Source organism: Macaca nemestrina, chromosome 5 (genome assembly GCF_043159975.1).
Source record: "Macaca nemestrina isolate mMacNem1 chromosome 5, mMacNem.hap1, whole genome shotgun sequence".
NCBI classification, from domain to species: Eukaryota; Metazoa; Chordata; class Mammalia; order Primates; family Cercopithecidae; genus Macaca; species Macaca nemestrina.
In genome coordinates this window covers 139,911,746-139,935,118 of record NC_092129.1, presented here as the reverse complement: position 1 = coordinate 139,935,118, position 23,373 = coordinate 139,911,746, and the positions used below count along the sequence as shown (strand labels likewise).

General features: G+C 47.0%; 2 pseudogenes across 1 annotated transcript; one reads left to right on the top strand and one right to left on the bottom strand.

Annotated features, from left to right (window-relative positions):
• Window positions 1–3,844: 3,844 nt before the first annotated feature.
• LOC105489600 (V-type proton ATPase 16 kDa proteolipid subunit c-like) lies at window positions 3,845–5,186 on the top strand (annotated as a pseudogene). Its single transcript, XR_011623718.1, has one exon. The product of XR_011623718.1 is annotated as a V-type proton ATPase 16 kDa proteolipid subunit c-like (transcript).
• Window positions 5,187–11,790: 6,604 nt separating this feature from the next.
• LOC105489601 (ADP/ATP translocase 2-like) lies at window positions 11,791–13,548 on the bottom strand (annotated as a pseudogene).
• Between the last annotated feature and the right edge of the window lie 9,825 nt (window positions 13,549–23,373).

Below are 23,373 nucleotides of genomic sequence, written 5' to 3'. Positions count from 1 at the left end.
GGAAGACCCTGTCTCCACAAAAAAAAAAAAAAAAAAAAAAAAAAAAAATTAGTTGGGCATGATGGCACGCACCTGTAGTTCTCCCGGCTACTCTGGAGGCTGAGGTGGCAAGATCACCTGAGCCTGGGGAGGTCAAGGCTGTAGTGAGCCGTGACCATGCCACTGCACTCCAGCCTGGGTGACAGAGTTAGGCCCTGTCTCAAATTAAAAAAAAAAAAGAAAAGAAAAGAAAGAGAAGAAGGAAGGAAAGAAAGAAAGTGACAGATTGTGAGAAAACATTTGCAACTTGTAAAATTAAAAAGTAATATATAATGGCCAGGCATGGTGGCTCATGCCTGTAATCCCAGTACTTTGGGAGGCCAAGGCAGGTGGACCGCTTGAACCCAGGAGGTGCTGGTTGCAGTGAACTGACATCACCCCATTGTGCTCCAGCCTGGGCTACAGTGAGACTCTGTCTAAAAAAAAAGAATTAATATGCAAAAATGTTTTAAGTCCCACAAATTCACAATAAACAAAAATTCACAATCAAAAGATCAACAATCAACTGGAAAAATAGGCAAAACCCAGGAAGAGACAATTCATAAGGAAACTTGAAAAGTCCAATAATCTGGAAAAGATCTCAACTTGAGTAATAAGCAGAAAAACGCAAATCCAAACAATAGTAAAAGACCAAAATTGGCCGGGCACGATGGCTCACACCTGTCATCCCAGCAGTTTGGGAGGCCAAGGTGAGTAGATCACTTGAGGTCAGGGGTTCAAGACCAGCCTGGCCAACATGGTGAAACCCCGTCTCTACTAAAAATACAAAAAATGGCTGGGCATGGTGATAGGCATCGGTAATCCCAGTTACTTGTGAGGCTGAGGGAGGAGAATCACTTGAACCTGGGAAGGGAGGTTGCAGTGAGCCAAGATTGTACCATTGCACTCCAGCATGGGTGACAAGAGTGAAATGACGTCTCAAAAAAAAAAGACCAAACTTGATCCATCAAATTGAACATATGTCAAAATTCTGTCACCATACATCAACACAGAGAGTGGAAGTAGAAATGTACACTCTTGGTGAATCCATAAATTTATTATTATTATTAATTAATGGACTATTTTTTAGAGTAGTTTTAGGTTTACAAAAACAATTGAACAGAAAATACAGGGAGTTCCCATTACTCCCCATCTCCCCAACCAGTTTCTCCTATAATTAATATCTTGCATTAATGTGGTACATTTGTTACAATTAATGAACCAATATTGATGCACTATTATTAACTGAAGTCTATAGTTTACATTAAGGTTCAGTCTTTGTGCATATAATTTTATCACTTTTGCCAAATGCATAATGTCATATATTCATCATTACTGTATCATACAGAATAGTTTCACTGCTCTAATAACCTGCTGTGTTCCACCTATTCATTCCTCCTTCCCTCACTCCTCAGCCTGGGTGACCACTGTTTCCATAGTTTTGCCTTATCTAGAATATCATACAGTTGGAATCATACAATATGTAGCCTTTTCAGACTGACTTATTTCCCTTAGCAATATATGTGATTAATGATTCTCTGTATCTTTTCATGGCTTAATAGCTCATTTCTTCTTATCACTGAATAATGTTTCATCACATGGATGTACCACGGTTTATCCATTCACCTATCAAATAATATCCTGGTTGCTTCCAATTTTTGACAATTATGAATAAAACTGCTATAAACATCCATGTGCAGGTTTTTGGTGAAAAGTTTTCCACTCATCTGGGTAAATATCTAGGAGCACAATGGCTAGATTATATAGTAAGACTATGTTTAACTTTGTAAGAAACTGCCAAACAGTCTTGCAAAGTGGCTGTACAATTTTGCATTCCTACCAGCAATTTTTACTCCATGTCCTTGCCAGTATTTGATATTGTCAGTGTTTTGGATTTTAGCCACTGTAATAGTTGTGTCACCATATCTTGTTTGAATTTGCAGTTCCCTAATGACATTGATCTTGCCATGTGTCATGTGCTTATTTACCATCTGCCTATCTTCTTTGGTGAAATGTCTATTCAGCACTTTTGCCTGCTTCTATTTTTTTTGAGTCAGGGTCTATCTATGTTGTCTAGGCTGGTCTCAAACTACTATACTCAAGCAATCCTCCCACCTCAGCCTCCTGAGTAGCTGGGATTACAGGTACCTGCCACAATGCCCAGCATGCTCACTTTTTAATAATGTTGTTTGTTTTCTTTAGAGTGTAAAGTTTCACAGCCCTTTGGAAGGGCAAGTTAGCTATACCTATTATAATTTTAAAAAAAAAAATTTAGAGATGGAGTCTTGCTGTGTTGCCCAGGTTGATCTCAAACTCCTGGGCTCAAGCAATCCTTCTGCCTCAACCTCCCAAACTGCTGGGATTACAGGTGTGAGCCACCTCACCCACCCTAAAATTTAAAATGCATTAAAATTCCCAAAGACCCAATAATCTCACTTCTCAGAACAGCCTGTGCATAAGTATAAGGGCTTTTAAGAACAAACCAAGGCCACGTGCAGTGGCTCATGCCTGTAATCCCAGCACTTTGAGAGGCCAAGGCAAGTGGACCACTTGAGGTCAGGAGTTCAAGACAAGCCTGGCCAACATGGTAAAACCCCATTTCTACTAAAAATACAAAAAAAAAAAAAAAAAGCTGGGCACGGTGGCAGGCACCTGTAATCCCAACTATACTCCCAGAGGCTGGCTGAGGCATGAGAGCTGCTTGAACCCAGGAGGCAGAGGTTGCAGTGAGCTGAGATCACACCACTGTACTCCAGCCTGGGTGACAGAGCAAGACTCCATCTCAAAAAAAAAAAAAAAAGAGAGAGAACAAACCAATCTTGTCATCAAATTCCTGTCTACCTAATACCAAAAAGGGTTTCATGATTAGAATATGAGGCCTATGAGCGCTTGGTGGCAAGTGGGTCAAATCTCTAATCCAGAATCTCTTTTCTTCCCTTATGTGCACTGATTCCCCTACACCAGACTCACCACCCACACACTCCTCTTCAAAGTCTCCAAATCACTGTGTAAATCAGAGGAGTATTCATCACAGGCAGAGGAGCTGTGAGAACTAAGCAATGAGACGTGAGTTTTCCCATCCAACAGTCACCTTGGAAAACAAAGCACTTATTCCATTGCTCAGCCCAAGTCTGGACTCCAATTGGGAGTGACTTCCAAAGCCAGGTCCTGAGCCATATGGGGAAACATTCTTGTTATACTATTGTCACACAGCATTTTGGGTCAAAAACAATATTACCCAAAGTGATCACTCTTCTAACAGCCAATGTTGGCTTCTAATAGCTTTGGATTATCAAAGGATTTCAACTCTTTATCATCAAGGACATTGAAAAGAATTGCTGCCATATTTGAAGTTGTTTCGTTTTGTTTTGCTTTTTCCAAAAGGGGGTGTTCAGACAACCACAGGACTAATACCTTCTACGGAAAAAAAAATTCGGAAGACGATTGTCCTGCAGTAAATAGGATGTAGACGACTGTGACTGCTATCATAGCCAGCCTCTTAGAAGCACACGTGCAGACAAGAGAAAATCAGAGGGAAGAAGAGAAAGAAAGATTTAATGTAGAAACCAGAAACAAAAATTTTAAAATAGCTCTACAAGGATAACCCGATTAGTCAGGCACCTCTTTCTCCTGAAATGACCTTGAGGTTGTAAATACGAGGGCGGCGCTGAGCCCAATAGCAAGTCTGTGGATGCCCCCTGGTGGCCAGAAATAGAATGGTTTCAATGGATGGAAATTTAACGTGCTCGCATCCCCAGCATGTTAAATTACCCAGAAAAGTAACAGAAAAAGAACAGACACATCAGAAATGTCCCTGGCCAAACCTTTCAAGTACGAATCAAGGCAAGCTATGGCGATGAACAAGCAGAGAAAAGTGGACTGCAAAGGAAGCAGTAATTTATCTGTCAGAGAAGGGAGGGCTCCTTCCTGCTTCCGGACCAACGGATATGAGTCTAGATGCGAGAATCTATTATAGAGATAATAGAAGAGATTAGCGGAATTAAGGATGGTTCACTTTTCTTCTTTAGAAATACCATTAATGCTGATCGCCTTCGCCGCCGCCCGCGTGCTAGCCTTAGCGCCCGGCCAGTCCTAGCCCCCGCCTCCGCCTCGGTCCGCAGAGCTCGCCCCCTCCCCACCCGCAGACAATGTCTGAGTCCAATAACCGCCCTGAGTATGCTTAGTTTTTCGCCGTCATGGGCGCCTCCGCCGCCATGGTCTGCAGCGCCCCGCGCGCTGCCTATGGCACGGTCAAGAGCCGCGCCGGCATCGCGGCCATGTCCGTCATGCGGCCGGAGCTGATCATGAAGTCCATCGTCCCAGTGGTCATGGCTGGCATCATTGCCATCTATGGCCTGGTGGTGGCAGTCCTCATCGCCAGCTCCCTGAATGACGACATCAGCCTCTACAGGAGCTCCCTCCAGCTAAGCGCCGGCCTGAGGGTGGGCCCGAGCGGCCTGGCAGCCGGCTTTGCCGTCGGTATTGTGCGGAACGCCGGTGTACGAGCCACGGCCCAGCAGCCCCGATTATTCATGGGCATGATCCTGACCCTCATCTTCGCCGAGGTACTCGGCCTCTATGGTCTCATCGTTGCCCTCATCCACTCCACAGAGTAGCCCCTCTCCGAGCCCACCAGCCACAGAATAAGATGTAAAGACCACCCCTCCTCATTCCAAAACGAAGAGCCTGCCGCACACGCACAGGGCCGCGGCCCCCAGTAGTTGATCTTGTACATTCGCAGTGTCCTAGTGCCCGTTGTCTGTTGCCCCGGCCTTGCCCCCGCCCGCCCCGTGCCGTGGACATCTGGGCCCACTCATCGCCCCTCCAGGCTCCCAGCGCCCCACCCGCTAGAGTGCTCTGTGTATGCAGGTGACTTAGAGTTGTCATTTCTCTTTACTGGATATCTGTTTATGAAGATCTGGCCTGTTCCCGCGTCTGCGGAGAGGGCCTGGTCTCCCAGCTATCTATAACCTTAGCTAGAGTGTGGCCTTGTGGGTTCCTGTTGCTGAGACTTCCAGGATGGAGCCACCCTGGCTGCCAGGCCCTTGGCCCTGCGCACAGCTCTGTCCAATAAAGTTCTCGAATTTGGGGCGGGGGGCGGGGAGAAATAACCATTAATGCTGTTATAATAACGACATTACACCGTTTTTCTTGGCCAGGCATGGTGGCCCGGCACTCCTGTAATCCCAGCACTTTGGGAGGCTGAGGTGGGCAGATCGCATGAGGTCAGGAGTTTGAGACCAGCCTGGCCAACATGGTGAAACCTCGTCTCTACAAAAATTACAAAACTTAGCCTGTGTGGTAGCAGGCTACTCCAGCTACTCGGGAGGCTGAAGCACAAGAATTGCTTGAATCCGGGAGGTGGAGGTTGCAGTGAGCCCTGATCAGGCCACTGCACCCCAACCTGGAAAGAAAGAGAGAGGGGAAGGAAGGAAGGAAGGAAGGAAGGAAGGAAGGAAGGAAGGAAGGAAGGAAGGAAGGAAGGGAGGGAGGGAGGGAGGGAGGGAGGGAGGGAGGGAGGGAGGGAGGGAGGGAGGGAGGGAGGGAGGGAGGGGAGAAAGAAAGAGAGGCTGGGCACGATGACTCACACCTGTAATCCCAGCACCTTGGGAGGCAGAGGCGGGCAGATCACTTGAGGTCGGGAGTTCAAGACCATCCTGGCCAATATGGTGAAACCCTGTCTCTACTAAAAATACAAAAAAATTAGCCAGGCATGGTGGCTCACGCCCGTAGTCCCAGCTACTGAGGAGGCTGAGACAGGAGAATCACTTGAACCCGGGAGGTGGAGGTTGCAATGAGCCAAAATCGTGCCACTGCACTCCAGCCTGGGGTGACAGAGCAAGACTCTGTCTCAAAACAAAAAAAGAAAGAGAGAGAAGAGGAAGAAGAAGAAGAAGAAGGAGGAGGAGGAGGAGGAGGAGGAGGCGGCGGCGGCGGCAGCGGGGATGACGGAAGGGAGGGAGGAAGAAAGAAAGAGAAGGAAGGAAGGAGTGGAGGGAGGGAGGGAGGGAGGAAGGAAGGAAAGAGAAAGAGAAAGAAAAGAAAAGAAAAAAAAGAGAGAAAAAGGGGCCACGTGCAGTGACTTACGCCTGTAATCCCAGCACTTTGGGAGGCCAAGATCAGGGAGATCACTTGAGGTCAGACATTTGAGACCATCCTGGGCAACATGGCAAAACCCCATCTCTACAAAAAGTACAAAAATTAAACAGGCATGGTGGCAAATGCCTGTACTTGGGAAGCTGAGGTGGAAGGATTGCTTGAGCCTAGGAGGTGGAGGTTGCAGTTAGCTGAGACTTTGCCACTGCACTCCAGCCTCAGTGACAGAGCGAGACCCTGTCTCAAAATAAAAATAAAAATAAAAGGAAAGAAAGAGACCAGAGCTTTCCCCAAGCCAGTACTGAGGAAAGGCCACGTGAGGACACCATGAGAAGACCCATCTGCAAGCCAGGGAGAGAGGCCTTGACAGAAACCAACCCTGCTGGCACCTTCCTCTTGGACTTCAGCCTCCAGAACTGTGAGAAAATAAATGCCTGGTGCTCAAGCTGCTCAGTCTATGGTATTCTGTAATAGCAGCCACAGCTAACTAATGCACTCTCCCTCCCACTCAAGAGGTCACCATTAATCTGAACACCTTAGCTTTTTCGTTTTCTTTCTTTTCTTTTCTTTTTTTTTTTTTTTTGAGACAGAGTTTGGCTCTTGTTGCCCAGGCTGGAGTGCAATGGTGCAATCTTGGCTCACCACAACCTCCACCTCCCAGGTTCAAGCGATTCTCCTGCCTCCACCTCCCGAGTAGCTGGGACTACAGGTGTCCGCCACCATGCCCAGCTAATTTTTTAGCAGAGACAGGGTTTCACCATGTTGGCCAGGCTGGTCTTGAACACCTGACATCAGGTGACCTGCCCGCCTCAGCCTCCCAAAGTGTTGGGATTACAGGCATGAGCCGCTGCACCCAGCCAGCTTTTTCTTTTTCACATAAAAATCATTAAGTGCTTCCCTACAAACAAATTTTTGATGTTTTTGAGATTTACAACAATTGTATGATACTGTGTAGATGGTCTTCAGGGATCTGCTCTATTTTCAGTCAACATGTTTTAAGAGACACACATGTTGCATGTAGCTATAGTTCATTGTCATATATAGAACATACCACATAGTATACATTCTTCTGCCAGGAGATACATAGGTGATTTCTAGAGTTTTACTTTAAAGCATAGAGCTCGTTCAACATTTCTGGCTGGACACAGTGGCTCACAACTGTAATCGTAGCAATTTGGGAGGCCAAGGCAGGATCATTTGAGCCCAGGAGTTGAAGACCAGCCTGGGCAACATAGTGAAACCATGTCTGTAAAAAAATACAAAAATTAGCTGTGCGTGGTGGTATGCACCTGCGGTCCCGGCTACTCATGACTGAGGTATGAGGATCACTTGAGCCTGGGAGATTGAGGCTGCTGTGAGCAGTGATTGAGCCACTGCACTCAAGCCTGAATGACAGAGTGAGACCCCGTCTCAAAACAACAACAACAACCACCACCACCACATTTGTGGATATCTGCCGTTGTGCAGAATTTTCTCTAGGGTATAACCCTAAGGAGTTTGAGACCAGCCTGAGCAACACAGTGAGACCCTGTTTCTATAAAAACAAAATAAAAATAAAGAAATAAAAAATATAAATATAAAAAAGTTGCACTGTAGTGAGAGAACATAACATGTACAATACCAAACCTAGAAAAAAAAAAAAATCTGAGACTTGCTCTGTGACCTAGTTTGTGGCCAATTGTCCTGTGGTCAATATTCCACAAGTGTTTGGGAAAAAAAGTGTGTCTCATATACCAATTGGGTGCAAAGCTCTTTTTTTTTCTTTTTTTTGGAGATAGTCTCACCCTGTCACCCAGGCTACAGTGCAGTGGCATGCTCGGCTCACTACAACCTCTGCCACCCAGGTTCAAGCGATTATCTGCCCAGCCTTCTGAGTAGCTGGGATTACAGGCGCCTGCCATGGTGTCCAGCTAATTTTTGTATTTTTATTGGAGATGGGGTTTCACTATCTTGGCCAGGCTGGTCTCAAACTCCTGACCTCAGGTTATCCGCCTGCTTCGGCCTCCCAAAGCACTGGGATTACAGGCATGAGCCATTGCCCAAGGCCAGTGCTCTTTTTAAAATGTGTCACTGTGTTGTTCGAATGTTTCTTTTTTTTTTTTTTTTGGAGACAGTCTCACTCTGTTACCCAGGCTACAGTGCAGTGGCATGATCTTGGCTCACTGCAACCTCCACCTCCAGAATTCAAGCAATTCTCCTGCCTCAGCCTCCCAAGTAGCTGGAATTACAGTCATGGACCACCACGCTGGCTAATTTTTGTATTTTTAGTAAAGGCTGGGTTTTCCCATGTTGGCTAGGCTGGTCTTGAACTCCTGGCCTCAGGTGATCTGCTGGCCTCGACCTCACAAATGTGCTCAGATTCTAGGTGTGAGCCTCCGTGCCAAACCATAAATGTCATTTTTTTTTTTATAAGTCAACATTTGTTTAAACGTGCTACATGTTTATCAATGTCCCTGCTCACTATTTTTTCCTGTGTGTCTCCTTCCCGAGGGTTATTTTCCCTTTTTCTGAAGTTTGTCCTTTAGAATGTTTTCAGTATTAGTGTAAAAACTGTTATGGTTTTATGGGCCGGGCGCGGTGGCTCACACCTGTAATCCCAGCACTTTGGGAGGCCGAGGCAGGTGGATCAGGAGGTCAGAAGTTCGAGACCAGCCTGGCCAAAGTAGTGAAACCCCGTCTCTATTAAAATACAAAAGTTGGCCAGGCGTGGTGGCTCACGCCTGTAATCCCAGCACTTTGGGAGCCCGAGGCGGGCGGATCACAAGAACAAGAGATCAAGACCATCCTGGCTAACACGGTGAAACCCCGTCTCTACTGAAAATACAAAAAATTAGCCAGGCATGGTGGCATGTGCCTGGAGTCCCAGCTACTCCAGAGGCTGAGGCAGGAGAATGGCATGAACCCGGGAGGCAGAGCTTGCAGTGAGCCGAGACTGCACCACTGCACTCCAGCCTGGGCAACAGAGCAAGGCTCCGTCTTGAAAAAAAAAAAAACACGCAAAAGTTAGCTGGGCAGCTGGGCATGGTGGCAGGCACCTGTAATCCCAGCTACTCGGGAGGCTGAGGCAGGAGAATCACTTGAACCTGGGAGGCAGAGGTTGTAGTGAGCCGAGATCATGCTGCTGCACTCCAGCCTGGGCGACAGAGTGAGACTCCGTCTCAAAAAAAAAAATGAAAGAAATCTAGGCTCACTACAACCTCTGCCTTTCAGGCTCAAGCAATTCTCCTGCCTCAGCCTCCCGAGTAGCTGGTATTACAGGTGCATGCCACCATACTCAGCTAATTTTTGTGTTTTTAGTAGAGACAGGGTTTCACAGTGTTGTCCAGGCTGGTCTTGAACTCCTGACCTCAAGTGCTCCAACACCTCAGCCTCCCAAGGTGCTGGGATTACAGTGTGAGCCACCACACCTAGCTGAGACCACTATTCCATTGTTTTCCAGTTCCCATTGTCATCATTAAGAAGTCAGGTAGTACACAGTGGCTCACATCTGTAATCCCAGCACATTGGGAGGCCCAGGGAGGTGGATCACCTGAGGTCAGGAGTGTAAGACCAGCCTGGCCAACATGGTAAAACCCTGTCTCTACTAAAAATACAAAACTTAGCTGGCATGGTGGTGCACATCTGTAATGCCAGCTTCTCGGGAGGTTGAGGCAGGAGAATGGCTTGAACCTGGGAGGCAGAGGTTGCAGTGAGCAACCTGCAACCTCTTGTTGCCTGGGCAATAAGAACAAAAATCCATCTCAAAAAATAAAAGAAAATAATAACAATAAAGAAAGAAAGAAAAAAGTCAGCTGTCAGTCTGATAATCATGTCTCTGTATATAAACTGGCTCTTCATTTGGGCCACAAAATTCTTTGCTATGTGAGGCTGTCTGGTGCATTCTAGTCACTACTTGTCAGTAGTATCCACCACCATTCCCTAATTGTGACAACCAAAAATGTCCCCAGACGTTGCTAAATATCACCAGCAGGGTAAAATCACCATCGATTGAGAATTACAGTTTTTGTTTTTTTTTTTTTTTGAGATGGAGTCTCGCTCTGTCACCCAGGCTAGAGTGCAGTGGTGCGATCTCGGCTTACTGCAAGCTCCGCCTCCCGGGTTCATGCCATTCTCCTGCCTCAGCCTCCTGAGTAGCTGGGACTACAGGGGCCTGCCACCATGCCTGGCTAATTTTTTGTTTTTTTAGTAGAGATGGGGTTTCACCGTGTTAGCCAGGATGGTCTCAATCTCCTAACCTTGTGATCCGCCTGCCTCAGCCTCCCAAAGTGCTGGGATTACAGGCATGAGCCACCGTGCCCGGCCTGAGACCTCTTCTCTATTTAAAAAAATTAAAAAAGAAATAACACAGAAGAAATCTGGGCGCAGTGGCTCACACCTGTAATCCCAGCCCTTTGGGAGGCTGAGGGACGCGGATCTCTTGAGGTCAGGAGTTTGAGACCAGCCTGGCCAACATGGCAAAACCCCATCTCTATTAAAAATAAAAAAATTAGGTCAGGCACAGTGGCTCACGCCTGTAATCCCAGCACTTTGGGAGGCTGAGCCGGGCAGATCACCTGAGGTCGAGAATTCGAGACCAGCCTGACCAACATAGAGAAACTCTGTCTCTACTAAAAATACAAAATTAGCTGGGCATGGTGGTGCATGCCTGTAATCCCAGCTACACGGGAGGCTGAGGCAGGAGAATACCTTGAAGCTGGGACGCAGAGGTTGCAGTGAGCCGAGATCATGCCACTGCACTTCAGCCTGGGTGACAGAGCAAGAGTCCAACTCAAAAAAAAAGAAAAAGAAAAGCTGGTCATAGTGGTGGGTGCCTGTAATCCCAGCTACTCTGGAGTCTGAGGCAGGAGAATCACTTGAACTCAGGAGACAGAGGTTACACTGAGCTGAGATTACACCATTGCACTCCAGCCTGGGTGACGGAGCAAGACCCTGTCCCCTCCGCCCCCATAAAAAAATGAATAAAAAAATAAAAGGCTATTGCAAAGGGCACATATAAAAAGGCACAATAAAAAGGTACATATAAAAAGGCATGGGAGAAGGGGTGTGGAGCTTCCAGGCGCTCCCTGGGTGAGGTACTTTCCAGAAACCTCCACGTGTTCAGCTACCCTGAAGCTCACTGAACCCTGTCTTTTTGGGTTTTCTGTTTTTTGTGGGGGTTTTTTGTTGTTGTTGTTTTTATTTTTGGTTTTGTTTTTTGGTTTGTTTGTTTTTTGAGATGGAGTCTCGCTCTGTCACCCGGGCTGGAGTGCAGTGGCGCGATCTCGGCTCACTGCAGGCTCCGCCCCCCAGGTTCACACCATTCTCCTGCCTCAGCCTCCCGAGTAGCTGGGACTACAGGTGCCCGCCACCTCGCCCCGCTAATTTTTTGTATTTTTAGTAAAGATGGGGTTTCACCATGTTAGCCAGGATGGTCTCGATCTCCTGACCTCGTGATCCACCCACCTCGGCCTCCCAAAGTGCTGGGATTACAGGTGTGAGCCACTGCACCCAGGCTTTTGTGTTTTTTTTAAAGACATTTTTGTTTCTCCAAATTTGTTATTCATCAAGAGTGACTGAAATAAAAAATATAATTGAGTCCCATCATCATCATCATGGAAATGGCTTTAAGAGAAAACTGAAGCCAGGCGCAGTGGCTCATGCCTGTAATCCCAGCACTTTGGGAGGCCAAGGTGGGCAGATCACGAGGTCAGGAGTTCGAGACCAGCCTGATCAACATTGTGAAACCCTGTCTCTACTAAAAATACAAAAATTAGCCAGGTATGGTGGCGTGCGCCTGTAATCCCAGCTACTCAGGAGGCTGAGGCAGGAGAATCGCTTGAACCTGGAAGGCAGAGGTTGCAGTGAGCCGTGATTATGCCACTGTACTCTAGCCTGGGTGACAGAATGAGACTCTGTCTCAAAAAAAAAAAAAAAGAGAGAGAGAGAAAACTGGTCAGATGAATATTATTTCTTCCCATTTTCAACCAGTAAACAGTTGCCACTGATAAATTGACAGCCAGGAGTCTGTCAAGAATGCCCAACATAAGTTATATAACACAACATGCCTGTTCACAGGGGGAAAAATCCTAGGAAATAATTTATGTATTCTTCTTGATTTCATCATACAAGACAAGCACAAAAGCACCACCCATGCCTCTGAGAGCATTAGACCATACACCCTTGAAAAATGCTTTGCCTCCTTCATCACGAGCAGTCTTCCTCCAGCAGTCAAGCGTGCCTGTATACATGACGTCAGTTCCTTTGCGCCGTGATGCATCATCACGCGGCAGCGAACGGCGTCAAATGGATAGAAAGTCAACCCAGCAATGGCAGTGACAGTCTGTGCGATCATCCAGCTGACGACAATGTGAGTGTTCTTGGGATCTGGAAATATTCCCTTTGCAGTGTCATAGATACCGAAGTAGGCAGCTCGGTAGATGATAATCCCCTGCACAGACACGTTAAAGCCTTGGTAAAGGCCCTTAATCCCATCAGATTTGTAGAACTTAACCAGGCAGTCACCGAGGCTTCAGATTCCCTTTCAGTTCCAGCTTTTTTTTTTTTTTTTTTTTTTCCGGGAGACAGTCTTGCTCTGTTGCCCAGGCTGGAATGCAGTGGTGCAATCTCAGCTCACTGTAACCTCCACCTCCCAGGTTCAAGCGATTCTCTTGCTTCAGCCTCCTGAGTAGCTGGGATTACAGGCATGCACCACCACTCCCGGCTAATTTTGTATTTTTGGTAGAGATGGGGTTTCTCCATGTTGGCCAGGCTGGTCTCAAACTCCTGACTTCAGGTGATCCGCCCACCTCAGCCTCTCAAAGTGCTGGGATTACAGGTGTGAGTCACTGCTCGGCCTCAGCTCCAGCTTTACTAAACCACATCGGCTGCTAGACGGGTACGGGCAAAATTAAGAGGGTACACAAAACACAAGGATGTGGCCCCAGCGGCACCACCTGATGCCAGATTCCCTGCAAAGTAGCCCCATAACTGGGTCCTCTTGTCCACACCACTCAGGAAGATCTGCTTGTATTTATCTTTCAAGGTGAAATTGAAAACCTGGGTCGGGAAGTATCTGATGACATTGGACAGGTTACCATGCCAGAAGGATAGGACTCCCTGCTCCTTGGGAATACGGATCACGCAGTCTATAATGCCCCTGTATTGCTTATCTGCAGTGATCTGCTTGCTGGCATGCTGCACCTGCAGCAGCAGCTTGACCTGCTCGATGGGCGCTACCGCTGTCTTGGAGATGGGTGGGGCCACTCCACCCGCCAGGAAGTCCTTGGCGAAGGACACAGCAGCATCTGTCATGTTGAAAGGAAAGGGGAGGCAGGCTGCTTCAGGAAGGGACTGGGCCAGGAACCAGCTTTGACTCCAGGGCTGCTGGGCCTTTTTGGGGTTTTTCTGGAAGCTTCATGACAACAGTATTCCTTCCCCCCAGTACAGGGCAGGATCCTCTCTTGGGAAGGTCTTAGGACCCGCAGTCAGAGAGGTGGGGAAACATTCGAGTGGAAGGTGGGCAGGAGAAGGTCAGAGACTTGCCCCTGAGGCCCAACACACCCAACATTATAACGAAACACCAGAACAAGGGCTGTGGGAATTATGACCCAGGAACGTGGATGAAAACCAACAAATATCATAACATCACAGCAAGGAGCACAGACATTCAGACCACAGCATACTCTTACACTGAAGATGGGCACTGTAGGAGGCTGAGGCGGGTGGATCACCTGAGGTCAGGAGTTCGAGACCAGGCTGACTAACATGGAGAAACCCCATCTCTACTAAAAATACAAAATTAGTCGGGCCCAGTGGCACATGCCTGTAATCCCAGCTATTCGGGAGGCTGAGGCAGGAGAATCACTTGAACCTGGGAGGCAGAGGTTGCAGAGAACCAAGATCACGCCACTGCACTCTAGCCTAGGCAACAAGAGCAAAACTCTGCCTCAAAAAAAAAAAAAAAAAAAAAAAAAGAATTAGCTCACATCTCTGGATTAATTATGATGTCCACCAGGTGTGGTGGCTCACGCCTGTAATCCCAGCACTTGGGGGGGTCGAGGCAAGTGGATCACCTGAGGTCAGGAGTTTGAGACCAGCCTGACCAACATGGTGAAACCCTGTCCCTACTAAAAATACAAAATTAGCCAAGCGTGATGGCGCATGCCTGTAGTCCCAGTTACTCCAGAGGCTGAGACAGGAGAATCGCTTGAACCCGGGAGGTAGAGGTTGCAGTGAGCTGAGATCATGCCACTACACTCCAGCCTGGGTAACAGAGTGAGACTCCGTCTCAAAAAAAAAAAAAAATTTTTTTTGATCTCCACATGTAGGATCCAGCCCTATGGGGCTTAGCGGGTGTTTTCTCTGTGTGCGGAGACGACAGATTGTAAGAAATAAAGACACAAGACAAAGAGATGAAGAGAAAACAGCTGGGCCCGGGGGACCACTACCACCAAGACGTGGAGACCGGTAGCGGCCTCGAATGACTGGGTGCGCTGTTATTTATTGTATACAAGACAAGGGGGCAGGTTAAGGAGGGTGAGTCGTCCAAGTGATTGATGTCAAGTAAGTCACGTGATTATAGGACTGGGGGCCCTTCCCTTATAGGTTGCTGAAGCAGAGGGGGAAGGCAGCATACATCAGTGTTTTCTTCTAGGCACTTATCAGAAAGATCAAAGACTTTAAGACTTTCACTATTTTTTCTACCGCTATCTTCAAAGAACTTTAAAGAGGAACCAGGAGTACGGGAGGAACATGAAAGTGGACAAGCAGCATGACCAGTGAAGCACAGCATCACGGGGAGGGGTTTAAGCCTCTGGATGACTGTGGGCAAGCCTGGATAATATTCCAGCCTCCCACAAGAAGCTGGTGGAGCAGAGTGTTCCCTGACTCCTCCAAGGAAAGGGAGACTCCCTTTCACGGTCTGCTAAGTAAAGGGTGCCTTCCCAGGCACTGGTGTTACCGCTTGACCAAGGAGCCCTCAAGCGGACCTTATGTGGGCCTAACAGAGGACTCACCTTTTGCCTTCTTGGTTACTTCTTACAATGTCCCTTCAGCACCTGACCCTATACCCGCCGGTTATTTTTTGGTTATATTAGTAATACGACAAAGAGTAATATTAAAAGCTAATGATTAATAATGTTTATACTAATGATTGATAATGTCCATGATCATTCTCTTTTTTTTTTTTTTTTTTTTTGAGACGGAGTCTCGCTCTGTCGCCCAGGCTGGAGTGCAGTGGCGCGATCTCCGCTCACTGCAAGCTCCGCCTCCCGGGTTCACGCCATTCTCCTGCCTCAGCCTCCCGAGTAGCTGGGACTACAGGCGCCCACAACCGCGCCCGGCTAATTTTTTGTATTTTTAGTAGAGACGGGGTTTCACCGTGGTCTCGATCTCCTGACCTTGTGATCCGCCTGCCTCGGCCTCCCAAAGTGCTGGGATTACAGGCGTGAGCCACCGCGCCCGGCCCATGATCATTCTCTATGTCTAACTTGTCTTATGACTATTTTTATTTTAACTATTTTTTTTTATTATTATACTGAAACAGTTTGTGCCTTCAGTCTCTTGCCTTGGCACTTGGGTAATTCTCTGCCCACATCCACATATTCTTTACTCTCTTTGCAGCTCCATGATGTCTTTTTACAAGTATTTTGATATATTTTATCTAGCATTCACAGTTGTTTTCAGTGAGATAGCTGTTTAAGGAATCCAGTACTCTTTACTGTCAACTTCTTTTTTTTTTTTTTTTTTTTTTTTTTTTGAGACAGAGTTTTGCTCTTGTCACCCAGGCTAGAGTGCAGTAGTGTGATCTTGGCTCACTGCAACCTCTGCCTCCCAGGTTCAAGTGATTCTCCTGCTTCAGCCTCGCAAGTAACTGGGACTCACAGACTACAGGCACCTGCCACCGCACCTGGCTAATTTTTGTACTTTTAGTAGAGACGGGGTTTCTCCATGTTGGTCAGGCTGGTCTCAAACTCCTAACCTCAGGTGATCCACCCACCTCGGCCTCCCAAAGTGCTGGAATTACAGGCATGAGCCACCACGCCTGGCCCTTATCTACTTTATTTATTTTATTTTTATTTTTTGAGACAGAGTCTCACTCTGTTGCCTAGGCTGGAGTAAAGTAATACAATCTTGGCTCACCGCAGCCTCTGCCTCCCAGGTGCAAGCAATTCTTGTGCCTCAACGTCTCTAGTATCTGGGACTACAGGTGTGCACACCATGCCTGATTAATTTTTTGTATTTTTAGTAGAGATGGGGTTTTACTGTGTTGGCCAGGCTGGTCTCAAACTCCTGACCTCAGATGATCGCCCACCTCAGCCTCCCAAAGTGCTGGGATTACAGGCATGAGCCACCATGCCGAGCCTCTGCTACCATCTACTTTCAATGTTCCATAACTTTCTTCATTTCCTATTCCTCTCCCCAGGGGCATAACTAGGAAAAAGAAGTCCCAATGTGAAATCTGTGTGGCCCCTATCTTTTCAAAACAAAAAGATCTGGCCAAGAACCATGACTCATACCTGTAATCCCAGCACTTTGGGAGGCCAGAGCGGGGGGATCACTTCAGGACAGGAGTTCAAGACCAGCCTGGACAATATGGTAAAATTCCATCTCTATCAAAAATACAAAAAAATTTAGCTGGGGATATGGTAGCACATGCCTGTAGTCCCAGCTACTTGGGAGGCTGAGGTAGGAAGATCCCTTGAACCTGGGAAGCAGAGATTGCAGTGAGCCGTGATCAGGCCACTGAACTCCGGCCTGAGTGACAGAGTGAGACCCTGTCTCAAAAATAAATAAATAAATAAATAAATAAATAAATAAATAAATAAATATCTAAAAAGGGTCTTTATGGGGGTGATAATGAAGAAAAAAAAAAAAAAAAAGGCCGGGCGCGGTGGCTCAAGCCTGTAATCCCAGCACTTTGGGAGGCCGAGATGGGCGGATCACGAGGTCAGGAGCAAGACCATCCTGGCTAACACGGTGAAACCCCGTCTCTACTAAAAAATACAAAAAACTAGCCGGGCGAGGTGGCAGGCGCCTGTAGTCCCAGCTACACGGGAGGCTGAGGCAGGAGAATGGCGTGAACCCGGGAGGCGGAGCTTGCAGTGAGCCGAGATCCGGCCACTGCACTCCAGCCTGGGCGACAGAGCGAGACTCCGTCTCAAAAAAAAAAAAAAAAAAGGTCGAGAAACACTAAAAACGCTACCCTAAACTGGGAGTAAAAGCAGTTAATTGGCCGGGCACGGTGGTTCACACCTGTAATCCCAGCACTTTGGGGGGCCGAGGCAGGCGGATCATGAGGTCAGGAGATGGAGACCATCCTGGCTAACATGGTGAAACCCCGTCACTACTGAAAATACAAAAAATTAGCCGGGCGTGGTGGCAGACGTCTGTAGTCCCAGCTACTCGGGAGGCTGAGGCAGGAGAATGGCGTGAACCCGGGAGGCAGAGCTTGCAGTGAGCAGAGATCGTGCCACTGCACTCCAGCCTGGGCAACAGAGCGAGACTCCGTCTCAAAAAAAAAAAAAAAAAGTAGTTAATTGGAGAGATTCAGATAACACCCATGGAGAGGTGGCAAAGCGGTACAGGAAGGAAAGGCAGCGCACAAGACTGTGCTATTACACCAGCTTCCACCGTGGAGAAGGAAAGCCCTGGGGGGAAACACATCTCAGAATTATCCTGTCTCGGGTGAGGGAGCTGAGCTATTTATTCACTAACACTGGAGAGTCATTCATCTGAGAGCTGTTCCCAGGATAAGTCCCCAGCTATCCTGGCCTATTACAAAAGGACAGCAGCAAGGTTTTCCACAAGAGGAATCACAACTGTCAGACACTTAATACTATGATGCTGGGCACAGCGGAAAGTTCAAGCCATGTGGATGGTCAAGCAGCACCCTCTAATACACTACTATTCCTTAAAACATAGAAAGTGCAGCCGGCGCAGTGGCTCACGCCTGTAATCCCAACACTTTGGGAGGCCAAGGTGGGCGGATCCCTTGAGCCCAGGAGTTTTATACCAACCTGGGCAAAGTGGCAAAACCCTGTTACAAGAAAAAATACGAAAACTTAGCCGGGTGAGGTGGCTCACACCTGTAGTCCCAGCTACTCCAGAGGCTGAGGTGGGAGGATAACTTGAGCCTGGGAAGTTGAGGCTGCAGTGAGCCCTGATCCTGCCACTGCACGCAGGCCTAGGCAACAGAGCAAGATCCTATCTAAAAAAAAAAAAAAAAAAAAAAAAAAAAAGTGCTATTAGAAGAAACTTTCTGATCGAGAAATCACAAAAGCAGCACTTTATAAAAATTTATTTTCATTTTCATTTATCTATTTTTTAGGAGAGGGTCTCACTCTGTTGCCCAAGCTGGAGTGCAGTGACGTGATCAGGGCTCACTGCAGCCTTCAACTCCTAGGCTCAAGCAATCCTCTCACTTCAGCAAAGATATCTTGAGCACAGGCAACCCCACAAGCACAGGCAACCACAACAAAAATGAACAAATGGTAACTGGGTGCAGTCGCTCATGCCTGTAATCCCAGCACTTTGGGAGGCCGAGGCAAGCCAATCGGCTGACGTCAGGAGTTCAAGACCAGCCTGGCCAACATGGCAAAACCCTGTCTCTACTAAAAATACAAAAATTGGTCGGGCGCTGTGGTGAGTGCCTGTAATCCCAGCTACTCGGGAGGCCGAGGCAGGAGAATCACTTGAACCAGGGAGGTGGAGGTTGCGGAGAGCCAAGATTGCACCACTGCACTCCAGCCTGGACCACCAAGTGAGACTCTGTCTCAAAAAAAAAAAAAAATTAGCCAGGCATGGTGGCACATGCCTTCAGTCCCAGCTACTCAGGAGGCTGAGGCACAAGAATCACTTGAGCCCAAGAGGCAGAGGCTGCAGTGAGCCAAGATAGCACCATTGCACTCCAGCCTGGGCAAAAGAGCAAGACTCTGTCTCCAAAAAACAAAATAAAAATTAAAAAATAAAAAGGACAAATGGGATCATGTCAAGTTAATGAACTTCTGCACAGAAAGGAAACAACAAAGTGAAGTGACAACCCACAGAATGGGAGAAAATATTTGCAAACTACCCATCTGACAAGGGATTAATAACCAAAATATATAAGGAACTCAAATAACTCTATAGGAAAAAATATAATAATCTAGTTTTCAAATGGGCAAAAAGTCTAAATAGACATTTCTCAAAAGAAGACATACAAATTGCAAACAGCATATGAAAAGGTGCTTAACATCACTCATCATCACAGAAAGGCAAATCAAAACTACAATGAGATATCATCTTCACCCAGTCAAAATGGCTTTTATCCAAAAGACTGGCAATAGCAAATGCTGGTGAGGATGCGGAGAAAAGGGAACCCTCGTACACTGTTGGTGGGAATGTAAATTAGTACAACCACTATGGAGAACAGTTAGGAGGTTCCTCAAAACACTAAAACTAGAACTACCATATGATCCAGCAATCCCACTCCGAGGTATAGACCCAAAAGAAAGGAAATCAGTACATCAAAGAGATATCTGCACTTTCATGTTTGTTGCAGCACTGTTCCAAATAGCCAGAATTTGGAAGCAACATAAATGTCCATTGACAGATGAATGGATAAAGAAAATGTGGTACATATACACAATGGAGTACTTACTATTCAGCCATAAAAAGAACAGGATCCTGTCATTTGCAACAAATGGATGGAACTGGAGGTCTTTATGTTAAGTGAAATAAGCCAGGCACAGAAAGACAAACTTCAAATGTTCTCATTTATTTGTGGGAGTTAAAAATTAAAACAGTTGAACCCATGGAAATAGACAGTAGAAGGATGGTTACCATAGGCTGGGAAGGGTAGTGGTGGCTGGGGGCTGGGGCAAGTGGGGATGGTTAATGGATACAAAAAATTAGTTAGAGGCTGGGTGCAGTGGCTCACGCCTGTAATCCCAGCACTTTGGGAGGCCGAGGTGGGTAGATCACCTGATGTCAGGAGTTTGAGACCAGCCTGACCAACATAGTGAAACCCCATCTATACAAAATTAGCTGGGGGTGATGGCACATGCCTGTAATCCCAGATACTTGGGAGGCTGAGGCAGGAGAATCGCTTGAACCCGGGAGGCGGAGGTTGCAGTGAGCTGAGATGGTGCCATTGCACCCCAGCCTGGGTAATAAGAGTGAAACTCTGTCTCAAAAAAAAAAAAAAAAAAAAAAAAAAAAATATATATATATATATATATATATATACAAAAAACTATCTGGACAAGGTGGTGGGCGCCTGTAGTCCCAGCTACTCGGGAGGCTGAGGCAGGAGAATGGTGTAAACCCGAGAGGCAGAGCCTGCAGTGAGCTGAGATCCGGCCACTGCACTCCAGCCTGGGCGACAGAGTGAGACTCCGCCTCAAAAAAAAAAAAAAAAAAAAAAAAAAAATCCTCCTACTTCAGCCCCCTGAGTAGCTGGGACCACAGATATGCGCCACCATGCCTGGCTAATTTTTAAATTTTGTGTTGGAGACAGGGTCTCATGTTGCCCAGGCTGGTCTCTAACTCCTGGGCTCAAGTGATCCTCCTACCTCAGTCTCCCAAAGTGCTGGCATTACAGGGGTGAGCTACTGCCCATCCAGTACTTTTTATTAAGGCCCCTGGGGACGTATCCTAGTCTTTTTTTGTCTTTTTTTTTTTTCCCTTGAGACAGAGTCTTGCTCTGTCACCCATGCTGGAGTGCAGTGACGCGATCTCAGCTCACTACAACATCTGCCTCCCATGTTCACATGATTCTGCTGCCACAGCCTCCTGAGTAGCCAGGATTACAGGCATGCACCACACCCAGCTAATTTTTCTATGTTTAGTAGAGACTGGGTTTCACCATGTTGGCCAGGCTGGTCTCGAACTCCTTACCTCAGTTGATCCTCCCACCTCAGCCTCCCAAAGTGCTGAGATTACAGGCATGAGCCACCACGCCTGGCCCCAATATCCCAGTCTTACAGCTGTTACTGGACTGAAGAAGTCAGTTGGTTCTTTAACATCAGTCACAGTTGAACCCAAGTCAAGTCTAGCCCATAGTTTCCAGAGATGCAATGTTATAGCCTGGGTTTCCATGTCAGGAAACACACTTCATGCCATAACCATACCAAAATTGAAGATTAAGAGAAACTAAAATCAGCCAGGCATGGTGGCTTATGCCTGTAATCCCAGCACTTTGGGAGGCAGAGGTAGGTGGATCACCTGAGGTCAGGAGTTGGAGACCAGCCTGGACAAAATGGTGAAACCCCGTCTCTACTGAAAATACAAAAATTATCTGGACGTGGGCTGGGCACGGTAGCTTATGCCTGTAATCCCCGCACTTTGGGAGGCCAAGGTGGGCAGATCACGAAGTCAGGAGATCAAGACCATCCTGGCTAACACAGTGAAACCCTGTCTCTACTAAAAATAGAAAAAATTAGCCGGGTGTGTTGGCGGGTGCCTGTAGTCCCTCCCAGCTACTCAGGAGGCTGAGGCAGGAGAATGGCATGAACCCGGGAGGCGGAGCTTGCAGTGAGCCAAGATCGCACCACTGCATTCCAGTCTGGGTGACAGAGTGAGACTCTGTCTCTAAATAAATAAATAAATAAATAAATAAATAAATAAATAAAAATTAGCTGGGCATGGTAGCACGCACCTGTAATCCCAGTTACTCCAGAGGCTGAGGCAGGAGAATTGCTTGAAACCAGGAGGGGGAGGTTGCAGTGAGCCAAGATCACGCCACCGCTCTCCAGCCTGGGCAACAGAGAGAGACTCCGTCTCAAAAAAAAAAAAAAGAGAGAAATTAAAATAAAATAAAATACAAATAAATAACAAACATAAACTAAACATGTACCCAGTCAAAAAGTAAAATTGGCTTATTCTTACTTGTAACCTCAACACTTTGGGAGGCCAAGGTGGGAGGATCCTTGAGCCTAAGAGTTCAAGACCAGCCTAGGCAACATGGTGACACCCCAACTCTCCAAAAAAAAGTAAAAAAACTAGCCGAGTGTGGTGGCTACTCAGGAGGGTAAGGTAGGATAATTACTTGAGCCTGGGAGGTTAAGGCTGCAGTGAGCCATGATTGCACCACTGCACTGCAGCCTAGACAACAGAGTAAGACCCTGTCGTAATAAGCAACAACAACAAAAAAGCTAAACTGTCAATGCTCCTTGGGGGAAATTTGTGCATGAGCTGGATTTGCCAAGGTTTATTAAACTGCAACTTCTATGGAATGTTCTTGTTAATGTCCATAAGCATTCCTCTGCTTAAGGATGTTGAGTCATCCAACTTTCTAATCATCTTTCTTGGAAATTACCATATCTGATGAGATGTGCGTGAATGGCCCTCCCCGGAGAATTTCAATAACCAAAGCCGGGGAAAAGGCGGTTATGCCCCCCTCCTTCATTTCCCCTCCTCAAATATTACACCTAACTTTTATGTAAGTCTTTAGTACTTTTCGATTGGCCAGACGTTTCCCCTGGTCCCCATAGTGGTTGTTCCTTGGTCTCTCTTTAAACTTTTTCTTTCTTTTTTTTTTTTTTTTTTTGAGATAGAATCTTGCTTTGTCACTTAGGCTAGAGTGCAGTGGCGCAATCTAGGCCTACTGCATTCTCTGCCTCTTGGGTTCAAGTGATTCTCGGGCCTCAGCCTCCCGAGTAGCTGGGATAACAGGTGCACACCACCACACCCAGCTAATTTTTCTATTTTTAGAGACTGGGTTTCACCATGTTGGCCAGGCTGGTCTCGAACTCCTGACCTCAAGTGATCTGCCCACCCTAGCCTCCCAAAGTGTTGAGATTACAGGTGTGAGCCACCGCACCCAGACTCCTCATTTTTTTTTGAGACAAGTTCTCACTCTGTCGCCCAAGGTGGAGTGCAGTGGCACAATCACAGTTCACTGTAGCCTTGACCTCTAGGTTCAAGCAATCATCTTGCCTCAGCCTCCTGAGTAGCTGGGACCACAGGCATGTGCCACCATGCCTAGCTAATTTTTGTATTTTTTGTACAGACAGAGTCTTGCTCTATCTTGAACCCAGGCTGGTCTTGAACTCCCAGGCTCAAGTGATCTTCCCACCAAGGCCTCCCAAAATGCTGAGATTACAGGCATGAACTACCAAGCCTGGCCCATGCCTCATTTTCAAAGAGACTAAGGAAAATCACAGATTCTCAGAGGAAGTGACATTTGTCTCGTATGAAATTTTGGCAAGTGCATGCGGACCCAATCTGTGTGGGCACTGCTTGAGAAAAGGCCAGGAAATACGGCAAAAACTATTTGCACTGAAATTTTTTTTTTTTTGA